This window comes from Neoarius graeffei, chromosome 3 (assembly GCF_027579695.1).
Source record: "Neoarius graeffei isolate fNeoGra1 chromosome 3, fNeoGra1.pri, whole genome shotgun sequence".
Lineage (NCBI taxonomy): Eukaryota > Metazoa > Chordata > Actinopteri > Siluriformes > Ariidae > Neoarius > Neoarius graeffei.
In genome coordinates, this window is record NC_083571.1 from 99837153 (window position 1) to 99853859 (window position 16707).

Here is a 16707-nt window from a genome sequence, read left to right on the forward strand (position 1 = left end):
CCTCCATCATTACTTTAAGATATGAAGTGTCTTTTAATTAATAACAGTAACAGTCAGAAGCAAATTTTCTTCAGGATGGAAGGCTTTGAGGTTTCTCAGGAAAAAAAAATTGCATTCTTTTGTTTTATTAACATCAAAAGAGAGTCTGATGAAGGAATAACTGTTTATAGCTCTTGTAATGTAAGTCATAACAGGAACTTGTTTCACGGATGTTCCAAAAACGTAGCTGTAAATTTTTAAAAATTTTAATGTGGTGTTCTAAATAATAATATAAAAACTGTAATTGTTGGCAATATCTGTGGTATAAAAGGAATAAAACACTTCAGGGATATGTTATGTTATTGGAAAATAATCAACTTGGGGTGGTAACACAGCACATTATCATTGATTGTGGTTGCTAAAGAAGGCAACTGGACTTGCTTGAAATTCTTGAAGATGTTTCACCTCTCATCTGAAAGGCTTCTTCAGTTCTGTCTGACTAGTGGGGAGTTCCAGGTATTTAAAGGTGTCATTCCACGACAAACCGTTTAATACTTGCTCTTTTTGAAATACCATAGGTCACTCCGAGTTGCATATGCATGCTGCACGTGAAAATGTTCTTCTACCCCCATTCCCTGTATCAGCCTATGAAAGAAAATAGACAGAAAAATGAGCGAATCAGAAAAAGCCCTACGAACTTGCGTCACTTCGAAAATTAGTAGTCATGGCCTCGCCCATAACCCACTGGAGGGAGCGTCACAGTGCTGTTAGCCAATCAGAAGCGATATGTTTACATGTCATGAATATTCATGAGTAAGAGCTGAAATCCTGTCGTTCTCTCCCCACCCACTCCTCCACCAAACTAGAACAGCCTGAAACAGGAGCACCACAGTAATTTTTTTTAACCAAAACTGGCTCACAGGGCATTCATTCATACGAGAGACCACCGCACAATTAATGAAAAAATGATGCAATGACACCTTTAACCTCTAGTGGACCAAAAGCAATCCCTAAGGAGAGTTGTTGAGGTCACCTGGGCCGTTGAGTCATCCTGTAGATGTAGGTCCCTGGGGGCCAGGTGTAAACAGTCAGTGCGTTTACATGCACATCCAAATCGAGCTGCTGTCGGTAATCGAGCTAAGGGTCCCAGCAGGGGTGCCAGAGAAATCCAATCCTACATGCACACAAGGAAATCGAGCTATTGTGTGAGGTACATTGTGCACCCGAGCCACAGGTGGCGCTACACGCCCATCGTGTTGGTACACTTCTGGTTGTCGTTATGAAGAAGAGCTATTCAGGAGTGTAAACAAAGTTATCAGTTCCGTGTTCTCCATTGCGCGTTTTTCTCCCATCCATGAATTTTAATATATTCAACTCCTTAAGCTGAATGAGCATGAAATCTGTCTCCTCATTGCTCCAGAAGTGCACGTTTCTGCTCGCCATTTTCTCTTCTTCGTTTGTTCCTCCTGACCTCTTCTGCTGCTCGCTACTACTGTTGTCATGCCGACCGAGGCTGTCGTGTTTCCCGCTTGTGGTCTCGTCACTTGTCACTTCCGGAAGGGGCAGTGCTGAAGTAAGTAGCTCGACTACGTAGCTCGATAGGGTATACATGCACTAAGTAGCTCGGCAAAAATCGCAGAATCTAGGTCGTGTAGCTCGATTACGAGAAATCAAGTTCGGTTCAATTTCAGCCTAGCTAAGGTGTTTCCATGGCATTTAGAACTTCGATTTCAGTCGAGTGACGGCAGAAATTCGATTTTCTCTATGTGCATGTAAACGCACTGAAGGCCAATTTATGCTGACAACCCAGTCCTCGCAGACGGCATCGCAGATAGCGTCTGCGTAGCCCCCCCACCTTCGCAGACGCTCTGCGCGCACCTCCCAAAAATTGTGACCACCGCAGAAGCCTCGCAGACAGCATCGCAGACAAGAGGGCTCTGATTGGTCCACTCTACATCCGCTGTACACGCACTTCCGCTTCCCTACTTTCCCGGTTTTTGTTTTCACGACCGGCATTTTTAAAAACACGAGCGAAGATGGAGCAGCATGAAGAGCGGTTGATTGAGGAAGTACGTACGTCTATACGACTCCAGTTCTAGTCATTATAAAAAAAAAAAGTTCTAGTCATTATAAGTAACTGGAGGATAAACACTCCACTAACCACACCCACCAACTACTCCTAGCGACTTCGCGCCCCCTTGCGTTGTGCTGGTGAATAACATCGCGCACGCCTATTACTCCCCGCTCAACAATAAATTACAACTGTCTGCGAAAAGCTATCTGCGAAAGCCTTGTCGCAAGAGCATGCAGAGGCCTTGAGTGTTAGCAGCCTAGAGAGTCGGTAGGGTGATCTGTGGGTCATTGGCTCTCTGCCATCATGTGAGTCATTTGAAGTCAGCTGAATCTTGGTGTGGATGTGTATTCAGTTTTCTGGGAAGTGTGTCAAAGACTGCATTGTAGGTGGCTGATAAGTGGTGTCTCAGTCCATGTTTACATTAGACCGCATCAGCGGATCATCAGATTAACGTTTTTAAAACGATTAGTGTGCACACAGCGACACCAATACACTATTTGCGTGCACACAGCAACACCAATACACGGATACGCTCGGCTCCGCAGGCATCCTGCGCTCCAAATCACTCTGCCCTGAACAGCGAGTGCCCTCTGGAGGGTGCGCACTCCAGCCCTGCGCAGCTCACAGATCGCGCGACTGAAGTGCACAAGCTGTGATTCGGGACTGAGCCGCTGTGTGTGTGATCCCAGCGCATATCACTTACCACTTGCAAGTGGAAGGATGGCAAGCCTAAAGACAATCATAACTACACAATGGGCAGTATTTGCATCAGTATTTGCAGTATTTTCATACTTTTATACTCTTTAATGAAAGGTGATACAAGGTGGAAGTCCGCGCCGTTTTTCAGCAGTCGTGTCACATGACCAACGCCAGCGAATCAGGAAGGTGGATGTCACAGTGACGTTGTCCAATGACGACGCCAGCTAGAGCTCAGCACAGCGTATCCGCGTATTCTCAATGTTTACACAGCACCGGAGCTGACACGATCTGGATTGAATACGTGGACGCTGGCGGATTCCCGTTTCCCGGCGTTTCCAGGCGGTTTAATGTAAACGGACAGTGCATCCGCGAAGAAAACGAGACAGATACGGTCTAATGTAAACTTGGCCTCAGACCACCTCCTCTGTTCAGTGATGGTTGTTCCAGGTTGAAGAAAATGGCTTCTTTTACTCCTCTTTTAAACCACCGGTCTTCTCTGGCTAAAATGTGTACATTGCAGTCCTAAAACGAGTGTTCTTTGTTATTAAGATGAAAATAGACTGCGGAGTCCTGGCCTGAGGAACTGGGTCTCCTGTGTTGAGCCATGCACCTGTGAAGCCATGCGCCTTAGATCACCCTAACGACTCTCTAGACTGATAACACCATTCACACCTGGGCCCCAGGGACCTACACTTACAGGATGACTCAATGACCCAGGTGACCTCAACGACTCTCCTTATGGTTGCTTTTGATCTACTAGAGGATAAACACCTGGAACTCCCCACTAGTCGGACAGAACTGAAGAAGCCTTTCGGATGAGAAGTGAAACATCTTCAAGGATTTCAAGCAAGTCCAGTTGCCTTCTTTAGCAACCATGGTTTACTATGACCTGGATGACTGAGAACCTTCACAGACATATTATCATTGATTTATTTTCCTATAACAGCAATGTATTATTTACTGTTGGGTTTTAATTCGTGCATAGTCTTAGCAATGACCACAGTTATTTGTGCTTTATTCTGCAAAACGTACAGGTGGATAATTTCTTTTGAATGACCATAATAAACAGGGCGATGGCTTGGCAGAGGACCAGGCTGCTCCATGTAGGAGATGTTCTGTGTCGCACTGTGTCCTAAGAACTGAGTTCAGCATTCGCCACTGCTGATGCTGCATGGTTAATGATCAGTCAGCACATTGCCCTGTCATGGGCTTGGCATTTTTCCATCATCTCCTCTGCTGAGATGAGTTTTCTCACCTCAACATTTTCTAACACTTTTTTCCATCTACCTTTTCCCCCTTGTTCGGTCACTGTATGGCACCAGAGAGGACACACTTTTTTTCACAAGCTAGCAGGGATCCGTGCCAAGATTCATTACTAGCGCAAAGGTTTTCTGCAGTGTACATTTGGACATATGGGGTGGTGTCGCAGTGTGCATTCCCCCTAGCATAATTGCACTCAGGTTTTCCTCAAAGTGTATCGTTTTTATGTACTGCATTTAATTTGGCCTGGTCTTCTGCCTCTAGTTCAAAAATTATTTGGTTTATGAAGTTCATCTAAGTATACTTCCTATTTTGATCATGTCACATATTGAGGACTCAAAGTATTAAGCACTAAAGCATTTTGAATAGGGTATGTGACAGTTCCATCAAAATGTTATTAGACAGCGGATAATTGCACAGACATCTCTACGCATATCAAGAAATTCAGATTTGAAATTCCCCTAACACACCTCCAGCCCTTCACCTGGAAAACCTTCATTTCCATATTGGTGCATTATTGAATCTCTTATTTTCATGACACAAAATTAAAATTTGCTTGTCACGGATTTTCAGAGCTTCCAAATCTTCCTCATTCAGAAAGACCCATTTCTTATTGTCCATATACAGGATGGAACATGAAAAAGGATGATGAAATACAGCTTTCAATGGGCAGACACCTTTGTGTTTACCTTTTGACGAACAGTTAGAGCATTGGTGGCTCTAAAAAATAGGAATAGAAGATGGCAAGCACTGAAATAAATATCTACCGTACTAGTATATAGTATTTGGCGGCACGATGGTGTTGTGGTTGGCACTGTCGCCTCACAGCAAGAAGGTCCTGGGTTCGAGCCCAGCGGCCGACGGGGGCCTTTCTGTGTGGAGTTTACATGGTCTCCCCTTGTCTGTGTGGGTTTCCTCCGGGTGCTCCAGTTTCCCCCACAGTCTAAAGACATGCAGATTAGGCTAATTGGTGGCTCTAAATTGACCATAGGTGTGAATTTGAGTGTGAATGGTTGTGTCTCTCTATGCCCATGTTTACATTAGACCATATCAGCGGATCATCAGATTAACGTTTTTAAAACGATTAGCGTGCACACAGCAACACCAATACACGATTCGCGTGCACACAGCAACACCAATACACGGATACGCTCGGCTCCGCAGGCATCCCGCACTCCAAATCACTCCGCCCTGAACAGCGAGTGCCCTCTGGAGGGTGCGCACTCCGGCCCTGCGCAGCTCACAGAGCGCGCGAGTGAAGTGCACTACCTGTGATTCGGGACTGAGCCGCTGTGTGTGTGATCCCAGCGCATATCACTTACCACTTGCAAGTGGAAGGATGGCAAGCCTAAAGACAATCATAACTACACAATGGGCAGTATTTGCATCAGTATTTGCAGTATTTTCATACTTTTATACTCTTTAATGAAAGGTGATACAAGGCGGAAGTCCGCGCCGTTTTTCAGCAGTCGCGTCACATGACCAACGCCAGCGAATCAGGAAGGTGGATGTCACAGTGACGTTGTCACTACGCGGATACGCTGTGCTGAGCTCTAGCTGGCCTCGTCATTGGACAACGTCACTGTGACATCCACCTTCCTGATTCGCTGGCGTTGGTCATGTGACGCGACTGCTGAAAAACGGCGCGGACTTCCACCTTGTATCACCTTTCATTAAAGTGTATAAAAGTATGAAAATACTGCAAATACTGATGCAAATACTGCCCATTGTGTAGTTATGATTGTCTTTAGGCTTGCCATCCTTCCACTTGCAAGTGGTAAGTGATATGCGCTGGGATCACACACACAGCGGCTCAGTCTCGAATCACAGGTAGTGCACTTCACTCGCGCGCTCTGTGAGCTGCGCAGGGCCGGAGTGCGCACCCTCCAGAGGGCACTCGCTGTTCAGGGCGGAGTGATTTGGAGCGCGGGATGCCTGCGGAGCCGAGCGTATCCGTGTATTGGCGTTGCTGTGTGCACGTGAATCGTGTATTGGCGTTGCTGTGTGCACGCTAATCGTTTTAAAAACGTTAATCTGATGATCCGCTGATACGGTCTAATGTAAACCCCACCTATGTGTCAGCCCTGCAATGATCTGGCGACTTGTCCAGGGTGTACCCCGCCTCTCGCCCATAGTCAGCTGGGATAGGCTCCAGCTTGCCTGCGACCGTGGACAGAATAAGCAGCTACAGATAATGGATGGATGGATGGATGGATGGATGGATATAGTATACTGTATATGTACAGTGTCTTGCAAAAGTATTCATTCCCCTTGGTATTTGTCCTGTTTTGTCGCATTACAAGCTGGAATTAAAATGGATTTTTGGAGGATTAGCACCATTTGATTGACACAACATGCCAACAACTTTAAAGGTGAAAATTGTTGTTTTATTGTGACACAAACAATAATTAAGATGAAAAAACAGAAACCTGGAGTGTGCATAGGTATTCACCCCCCCCAAAGTCAATACTTTGTAGAGCCACCTTTTGCTGCAATTACAGCTGCAAGTCTCTTGGGGTATGTCTCTGTTAGCTTAGCACATCTAGCCACTGGGATTTTTGCCCATTCCTCAAGGCAAAACTACTACAACTCCTTCAAGTTAAATGGGTTGCATTGGTGTACAGCAATCTTCAAGTTATGCCACAGATTCTCAGTCAGATTGAGGTCTGGGCTTTGACTCGGCCATTCCAAGACATTTAAATGTTTCCCTTTAAACCACTCCAGTGTAGCTTTAGCAGTATGTTTAGGGTCATGGTCCTGCTGGAACGTGAACCTTCATCCCAGTCTCAAACCTCTGGCCAACTCAAACAAATACAGTTAAATACAGGTTTACATGAATTAACAAATCACAGATTTTTGATTTTATTGTATTTTGGAAAATATCCCAGCTTTTCTGGTAATGCGGTTAGTAAGATATTCTGATACTTTTAAATGTCATTTAAGGGTTTCTCAGGCAGCTTGTCATTATTTTGCCTCAGAAATTTGCCTTAGTAATAGCAGTGTTTTGGATCATAATACTATATATTAAAGACATAATTATTGGATATTATACAACAGTTACTTCCAGTCCACTAATTTGATTGGTCGAGTGGCGTTCCAAGAGTTCTGATATTTCGCATAACACACCGAGTCACGGGCGGCACGGTGGTGTAGTGGTTAGCGCTGTCGCCTCACAGCAAGAAGGTCCTGGGTTCGAGCCCCGGGGCCGGCGAGGGCCTTTCTGTGTGGAGTTTGCATGTTCTCCCCGTGTCCGCGTGGGTTTCCTCCGGGTGCTCCGGTTTCCCCCACAATCCAAAGACATGCAGGTTAGGTTAACTGGTGACTCTAAATTGACCGTAGGTGTGAATGTGGGTGTGAATGGTTGTCTGTGTCTATGTGTCAGCCCTGTGATGACCTGGCGACTTGTCCAGGGTGTACCCCGCCTTTCGCCCGTAGTCAGCTGGGATAGGCTCCAGCTTGCCTGCGACCCTGTAGAAGGATAAAGTGGCTAGAGATAATGAGATGAGATGAGACACCGAGTCACTTCATTGTGTGTATCACTCCAGTTATCTTTGTACTTGAAACAAATAGTTTAATAGAGTAGTGTTAGTGACTGTTAGCAAATTATATTTTTAGGAATATAACTTTTGGCTTAAAATATGAAAGCTCATCAGATGAAGATGAAAAGGAAGAAGGGATGCCAATTTTACCCGAAGCACCTTTAATGGGAATATACAAATCAATATGAGCTAGCTCATGTGCCATAAAGTGATTGTGGCTTCATTAGGATCTATTCCCACTAGCAGAGCAAAAATAAACAGAATATTTAAATAATATTGCCTGGCTTTGAGTGGTATATCAGATGTATTCCATTCAGCTAGGGGCGGCACGGTGGTGTAGTGGTTAGCACAGTCGCCTCACAGCAAGAAGGTCTTGGGTTCGAGCCCCGTGGCCGGCGAGGGCCTTTCTGTGTGGAGTTTGCATGTTCTCCCCGTGTCCGCGTGGGTTTCCTCCGGGTGCTCCGGTTTCCCCCACAGTCCAAAGACGTGCAGGTTAGGTTAACTGGTGACTCTAAATTGACCGTAGGTGTGAATGTGAGTGTGAATGGTTGTCTGTGTCTATGTGTCAGCCCTGTGATGACCTGGCGACTTGTCCAGGGTGTACCCCGCCTTTCGCCCGTAGTCAGCTGGGATAGGCTCCAGCTTGCCTGCAACCCTGTGGAAGGATAAAGCGGCTAGAGATGATGAGATGAGATGAGATAATGCATTTTATGAGTCAGTAAATTTTAATATAATCATTAACATTATTGCTTTGCTTTTTCTATCAAAACACCAAAATGTTTCCGTGGTTAGATGAAGCAGCCATGTATATGCCTTGATTCCTCGGGCACTGCCCTCAGTTTAATTAAATACTATAAATGAAGGAAGGGAATGAGTAGTCCTTAAGCCATCATTGCCTCCCACGTGCTCTTTGGTTAGTGAACATTGGAAGCTGACAGCTAACCAATAAAGCTCTGACCTTTTCCGCAGTGCTGCAGAAACCTGCCTCTGTGCACTGTGATGCTGCTGCTGCCGCTCCTCACCGTTTATAGCCACACTGCCAAACTGATTAATGCATAAACATCAGGGCAAATGGTGTTTCCCTCCTATTTGAATAAATGTTGCTCACCTGGCTTGGGACAAATTTTATGAAATATGTCGTTTTCAAGACAATGCCTCGTTAACAATAGGTTTCAGTGAATTTAGATTAATCCAAAGATAGATGTATAAAAACACTGTTCTTATATCTTATATAAACTGACAGACTTGACAGTTACATCAAAATAAAGATGCTTTTCACCAGCCCAAGTTTTAGTGCAGTGATAATAGAAGAAATAATTTCCCGAATTTGTCTGGGAAAAAAAAAAGTAATTCTGGATACATTTGGTAGATATTGTGTAATACCTTTTGATTGGGGATTGTAAATGTCAAGCTGTTGCAGCTGGAAAAAGCTCAGCTGATTTTTTCATGATTTTATTCCCCAAGGTGTCTGTGAGTCAGTCGGTGGTAAATTGACAACATCTGCACATTATTATAGTGTTATATGAAATATACTTGGGGGGAAAAAAGTTTGGATTTACGATGTAGGTTGAAGGAGATATTTTATTCGAATTAATGCATTGCATTTTAACTATGAAGGTTTCAGTATAAAAATCTCATTTATACATGATCTAATGACTGTATGGTCTGTGAAGCTATATTTATTTTTGTGTATTGTTTTATTTGTTTGTTAAAACTACTCAGGATGTTTTCTACCTTCATTAGCCCTGGCTTGACTTTCCTTCTCATTAGAGGCATTTGCTGAAAGTAGAAAAACCATCTAAAACATTACATGCCTTTAATGGGACAGGGTTTTGCTGCACGTTAGATTTAACGTCTTACTGCTTAGTCTGCTTCAAGTTTGTTTGTTTGTTTGTTTGTTTTATTTATTTCCTTCCCATGCAAATTGACACTGAGATTGTGAAAGTCACTATATAAATGTAACATTATTATTATTATTATTATTATTATTATTATTATGTTCCATTTGCATTCCATTTGAATATAAATGCTGTAAAATGGAAAGAAGAGAATTTTAGCTTTCATCACACCCAACTCAATGTCTGATCTGATGTTTGTCCTTTGGGGTCAAAGATGACCATGACCCCAATTTGCTGGGTGGTGCCCGTGGGTCCGGAGATGACCAATGAGGCCAACCCAGACCCCGAAGGTATGCCCACATGTTGACATTCCATGTGCCAAGGTTGAGTACCTTCACTATCTTTTTGTTGTATTTCGACTGCTGAGTGGAATCCCCGCCAGGCGTGGTGTGCTGGCCAGGGTCAGTTAAAGCAGGCTATGTTTGGGGCACCTCTTCTAGCCCCTTTCTCCATGGAGGTGAGCAGAGCGAATCTCAAACAGGGCTGCTCAGACATCCAGGTGGCTGCCGAACTCCACTGCTGCTTCGTTCCAGCAGAGAGTGACCCTATGCTCTGGGCCACCTGTGTGCAGGTTTGTGACTACAGCTTCCAGTGTTTCCGCACCTGCTGCTTCACCATGTGCCCATCACCACAGGACTTAAATTTGAATTTGAAGTCATGACTTGTGCGTGACTTGGATTAGTGTGAAGGAGAGTTGTGCAGCCATCAGCCTCACTCTCTTGTCCCAACCTAACTGGGTCCAGGGGCAAAACGGAATCAAGATGGCTGGAGCTAGGTCGGGATGCAGTGGATGGCCAGCAGTGTTCTATGTGTTGCACTGTGCCCTGATTGCGCTCCACAAACACTTTACTGGGTCTGCCTTCCTGCCCGTTGAGCCACCAGGCAGTGGTCTCCTCCACGCAGTCTGCCGAGTCCAGTCTTCGGTTGTAACCCTTACCAGGGGGAGCGAGGGGTTGCTAGTGCTTGCTCAAGGCACCACCCCAGGCTAGTGGAGGGAGGAGATGCCTTACGACTCCATTGCATGGCGGTCAAGGACAGCACATGCCCACTGCCCTCATACAGATTCTACACTGTATTCTGTAAAACATTCTACACTATATTCCATAACACATCTTCCACTATGTTCTATAACACTCTTTATAATATATTCCATATGCATTCTACATTATATTCTGTAACATGTTCTACACTATTTTCTATAACATACTTAAATATATTCCACGACACATTCTACAATATATTCTATAACATATCCTACACTATATTCTATAACACACTGTGCACTATATTCCACACATTGTATAGGTTTACCAAGAAAAATCTATAGGTCAACCAAGAAAAAAAAAAAACGGTCCTCTATATAATTAATCAGCTGACAGAAGTGTGTAGTTGCTGCCTCACAGATCCAGTGTCCTGTAGTGTCTCCAGTTTAAAGTGTGGATCCCTCAGTAGTTCAGAGAGCAGCTTCACTCCTGGTTCTCCTGAGTCTCCAGGGCCAAGCTTTTATGGAATAGCTTCAGTCCTACAGAAGACGCTCTTCCCTCCAACACCGTCTGAATTACCAGACCAAACATCATCTGAACTACAAGAATAAAAAACAATCTGAGCTAGCAGACCAAACACTGTCTGAATTATGAGCCCAAACATGGTCTGAACTACCAGACCAAACACTGTTTGAACTACCATACAAAACATCGTCTGAATTACCAGACCAAACACTGTCTGAACTATTAGACCAAACATCGTTTAAACTATCAGACCAAACACTGTCTGAACTATCAGACCAAACACTGTCTGAACTACCAGACCAAACATCGTTTGAATTACCAAACCAAACACTGTCTGAACTATCAGACCAAACATTGTTTAAACTACCAGACCAAACACTATCTGAACTATCAGACCAAGCATCGTTTAAACTACCAGACCAAACACTGTCTGAACTACCAGACCAAACACTGTCTGAACTACAAAAACTACACAGTCAGACCAAAATGTACTAGTATCATAGTCATATGAATTATGAAAGTTATCAGAGCAAGGATTTAGGTTCTGGAATCAAAGTTAATTGGCATTTTTAAATGGTTCATGATTTCACAGTAAATGATAATCTATGAAACATGCCTGGCTAAGCAGTGCAATCTGCTAGAGGGATGGGATCCAAACTGAGAGAACAGATTGTGAGCCTTCACCAAAATCTGTGCGCTCACATTCAGTGTTGGGCAGTAGCATCACTACAAGTAGCGTCGTTAGTAACTTAACTACATTTCTCAGTAGCTTGGTGGTAATGTCACTATTTCCTGAATCAAATAGCTTTTCAGTAACTTAACTCTTTTATTGATCAAGTAGCGTGGTAATGGCCACACAAGCTACTTTTTTTATTGGGTATTTCTGTGCTAAACACAGCGGAGCAGTCGCCTGCAGTCTAAAAATATTCCCGCGACACAAGCACTCAGGATTGTATGGGAGAGCGAAACATGCACACAGCTGTGTGCGTCGCCAGCGGAAGCATTCTGCGGCCCTTTCTGAAACTAACTACTTCGCCCTCCCCCTACTCACTTCCACTCAATGGATGCATTATAAGGCTATGGGCAAAGCAGACGTAAACATACTACAAACTCAGTCTCCTGATCACATGCAGACAGAAGGCAAGGATCAGCGTGAAGATCATGATGAGGTAACTGGATACTTCCTGTCACTGAGAACAACAGAGCAGGATGAAGTGGACATCTACTTTGCATTCCGAAAGCTGCCATTGATGAAGAAAATCTTTCTGAAATACAACACAGGATTCCCTGCTAGTGCAGCCTGCGAGCGTCTCTTTAGTGTAGGGCAAGATATTTTCCGAACAAAGAGAAACCGCCTCTCGGATGCAAACTTTGAGAAACTTCTCTTGTGTAGGGTAAATATAAACACCTCTTGTGAGATGAGTAAAGGCCTCTGCATGCTCTTGTGACAAGGCTTTCGCAGATAGCTTTTCGCAGACAGTTGTAATTTATCGTTGAGCGGGGAGTAATAGGCATGCGCGATGTTATTCACCGCCACAACGCAAGGGGGCGCGAAGTCGCGAAATCGCTAGGAGTAGTTGGTGGGTGTGGTTAGTGGACTGTTTATCCTCCGGTTACTTATAATGACTAGAACTGGAGTCGTATAGATGTACGTACTTCCTCACTTCCTCGATCAACCGCTCTTCGTGCTGCTCCATCTTCGCTCGTGTTTTTAAAAATGGCGGTCGTGAAAACAAACCAAACCGGGAAAGTAGGGAAGCGGAAGTGCGTGTACAGCGGATGTAGAGTGGACCAATCAGAGCCCTCTCGTCTGCGACACTGTCTGCGAGGCTTCTGCGGTGGTCACAATTTTTGGGAGGTGCGCGCAGAGCGTCTGCGAAGGTGGGGGGGGCTATGCAGACACTGTCTGCGACACTATCTGCGAGGACTGGGTTGTCAGCATAAATTGGCCTTTAGCCCACATACTGCCTTCACTCCCTCATACACACACACACAAAATGTTATTTAGGAGACTTTTTTTTCAATTTTACTGTTTGTATTAATTTCGTAACTGGTTAATTTGTTAACCAAATATGTTTTGTTGCCTTTTTCTTTCAAGATGAGTTTTTATGTCATAGTACAGTAACTGATTAATTTGTAAACCAAGTCAATATTTTGAAAAATGAGGCAAGCTTTTTTCTTTTAAGAGGAGCTTTATTTCACAATGGCACCGCCTAATGGTTAGCGTGTCCGCCTCTTGATCGGGAGATTGTGAGTTCTACTCATGGTCGGGTCATACCAAAGACCATCGTGGAAATGGTACCTACTGCCGTCTGGCAAGGCACGCTGCAATACAGATGTGAGTGGGGAGTCAAAACTCTCGCGGTTACCAGAGGACTAGCCCCCCACTGTAACCCTAGCTATGTAATAGGCGCTACGGAGATCATGTCGCCACATGGCGTGGGAAGGACGTTGATTATTTCACAATGAAATTATTTTTGATATACCGGATGGCTTGAAATGTGAGTGTGAATGGTTGTTTGTCTCTGTGTCAGCCCTGCGATGACCTGGCGACTTGTCCAGGGTGTACCCTGCCTCTCGCCCATAGTCAGCTGGGATAGGCTCCAGCTTGCCTGTGACCCTGTAGAACAGGATAAGCGGTTACAGATAATTGATGGATGGATGGATGGATGGATGGATGGATGGATGGCTTGACCTCTGCAGATGTGTTTATAGTTCGCCTACATTGTTACCCCAGACATTGTTTGACCATCTTGGAAAATGTTTCCTTGTTAAGGGAGGTCCTAATAAAGAAATTAAATGCATTCCAACAGGCTTTTGTCTTGGATTTAACTAAAATGGCAGGTACATTGATAACCACAATAGAATTGACTTGGCATGAAGTTGGTTCAACTTAAGCAAGTATTCTCATGTTGATCGCCACGTGAAGTTGGTTCAACTTAAAGTAGCTTCTCATGTAGTGAACTACTTTTGCTGTGTTTGTATAACTTGGCTTACTACATTTTTCTGGGTGGTAGCTTCTGTGTAGTGAAGCTTCATTTATTGCAGAGTAACTGCTAGCTTAGCTCACAACACTTTCCATGTAGCTTGCCCAACACTGCTCACATTCTCTTCAGGACTGTAATAACTTCCTGTAATTTGTTGGATGCCCTTGTATTCTACTCTATTTCACATCTTGATATAATAACAGGATTTAAATTATGTAAATATATGAAGCCAAAAGCCATGAATGACATTTGAACTAGTGGCTCCTGGTGCGAAGGAGGAAACACACCATTCAGTTGTATACTGTACAGTTGTAGTATGGTTTCTCAGGAGTCTAGGAACCAAAGATTACTTAAAGTCAAGTCAAGTCAACTTTATTGTCAAATATGCTATACATGCTCGACATACAGCACAGATGAAATATCAGTCCTCTCTGACCCACGGTGCAAACAGGCAATGCAATAAATAAAAATAGAATAATTGAAAAAAACAAACAATATAAACAGTATAAACACTCTAAATAGGAACTAGACATAGACTAAACACTCATCTCATCTCATTATCTCTAGCCGCTTTATCCTTCTACAGGGTCGCAGGCAAGCTGGAGCCTATCCCAGCTGACTACGGGCGAAAGGCGGGGTACACCCTGGACAAGTCGCCAGGTCATCACAGGGCCGACACATAGACACAGACAACCATTCACACTCACATTCACACCTACGGTCAATTTAGAGTCACCAGTTAACCTAACCTGCATGTCTTTGGACTGTGGGGGAAACCGGAGCACCCGGAGGAAACCCACACGGACACAGGGAGAACATGCAAACTCCACACAGAAAGGCCCTCGCCGGCCCCGGGGCTCGAACCCAGGACCTTCTTGCTGTGAGGCGACAGCGCTAACCACTACACCACCGTGCCACCCAGACTAAACACTCAAACAATATAAATAAACAGTATAAACACTAGATAAGAACAAGACGTAGACTAAACACTCAGACAATATAAACAGTGTAAACACTAGATAAGAACTACACACAGACTAAACACTCTAGATATGAACTAGACGTAGACTAAACACTCTCTCTCTCTCTCTATATATATATATATATATATACACACGGGGCGGCACGGTGGTGTAGTGGTTAGCGCTGTCGCCTCACAGCAAGAAGGTCCTGGGTTCGAGCCCCATGGCCGGCGAGGGCCTTTCTGTGCGGAGTTTGCATGTTCTCCCCGTGTCCGCATGGGTTTCCTCCGGGTGCTCCGGTTTCCCCCACAGTCCAAAGACATGCAGGTTAGGTTAACTGGTGACTCTAAATTGACCGTAGGTGTGAATGTGAGTGTGAATGGTTGTCTGTGTCTATGTGTCAGCCCTGTGATGACCTGGCGACTTGTCCAGGGTGTACCCCGCCTTTCGCCCATAGTCAGCTGGGATAGGCTCCAGCTTGCCTGCGACCCTGTAGAAGGATAAAGCGGCTAGAGATAATGAGATGAGATGAGATATATACACACACACACTGGTTCAAATAACCAAACAGTCAAGGGCACTTGAGGTATAGTAGGTAAACATGAAATAAGCAGTATAAACAAACTAGCAGCTGTTAAGATGAGGTAGTGCGGAATAGTGCAAACGAACGAGGTAAAGTGAGATGTGCGGTCCCTGAGTTCAGTGTGTTAAAGCTAGTATATAGCATACTATTTCCTTCACCATATTTAGTATACAGAGTACAAGGTTTTTCATTTAATACTCATTATTTACACGACTCCATGCATTGTTTTGTGAACGGCCTGTTGCTGAAGTCACTGAGTAAGCAATTTGTATCAGCAAAGCAGCAGATTTGCTGTGTGGAGAGTAAGTGAGCACCAGTGTCCCTTGTCCACCCTGAAGATTACACGCTTGACTCAATCAAATGGGTCATTTTAGGTAATAAGTAAATGTATACACATTTTGATGAACTGACTGACTCTGTTACAGGGAAAGCACCAAAGTACTGAAATATTGAATTCTCTTTCATATACAGTACAACAATGACCAAACATTTGGGAGCAGCACAAACTTTAGAAATAATATTCTTCAAGTATAATGCCAGCATTATTTTGTGACACTTCAGGACATAGGATTGAAGAGGTAGTGTATATATTGTATGTATCTAACCGTAATGTTAACATCAGTTACCACAAATACATTGTTTTCTCCTTTCAGATTTGAAAAAAAACCCCACTCTCAGGATCTTGCCGGTCCTGAAAAGTTTTTCCCCTCATTTTCTAAAATATTTCAGACATCTTCGTTCTAATAATTCACAAACATACACGCGCACGCACACACACACACACACACACACACACGTGCATGCATGCACTGTCAAGTTGTTTGTGTGGTTGTGCAGATTCTCCAACTTGAAAAGAGATTTGAAACATCTACTTGGAGATTAAAACTGGATTTCACTCAATAACCAGAAAAGTTGTTTCCTTCCCCCTCTTTATTTTGATTTCAGCAGATCAGCTCCATTAAGCATTACATTGATGGCAGAACAGTTAGCTTCACTTAGCAGGTTGCAATGGCTAATGGTCATTAGCTGATAGCAGTTGGTTAGTTAGGTAACTAATAGGTCAAATAGGTAAAAAACCTTTAGATAAAACAGAAAGAAAAGAAAATGTATACATGAGCTATTGCATACGATGTACATGAACACTAGTTAACAGACAGTATGTGCAAACATGCAATAGTCTTCTTCTTCTTCTTCTTCTTCTTCTTTTGGCTGCTCCCG

The 16707-nt window shown here is 43.9% G+C and overlaps 1 protein-coding gene across 1 annotated transcript in view; it reads left to right on the plus strand.

Annotated features, from left to right (window-relative positions):
* LOC132883769 (1-phosphatidylinositol 4,5-bisphosphate phosphodiesterase beta-1) overlaps positions 1-16707 on the plus strand; it is a 454963-nt gene that overhangs the window by 217049 nt on the left and 221207 nt on the right. The window lies entirely within an intron of this gene.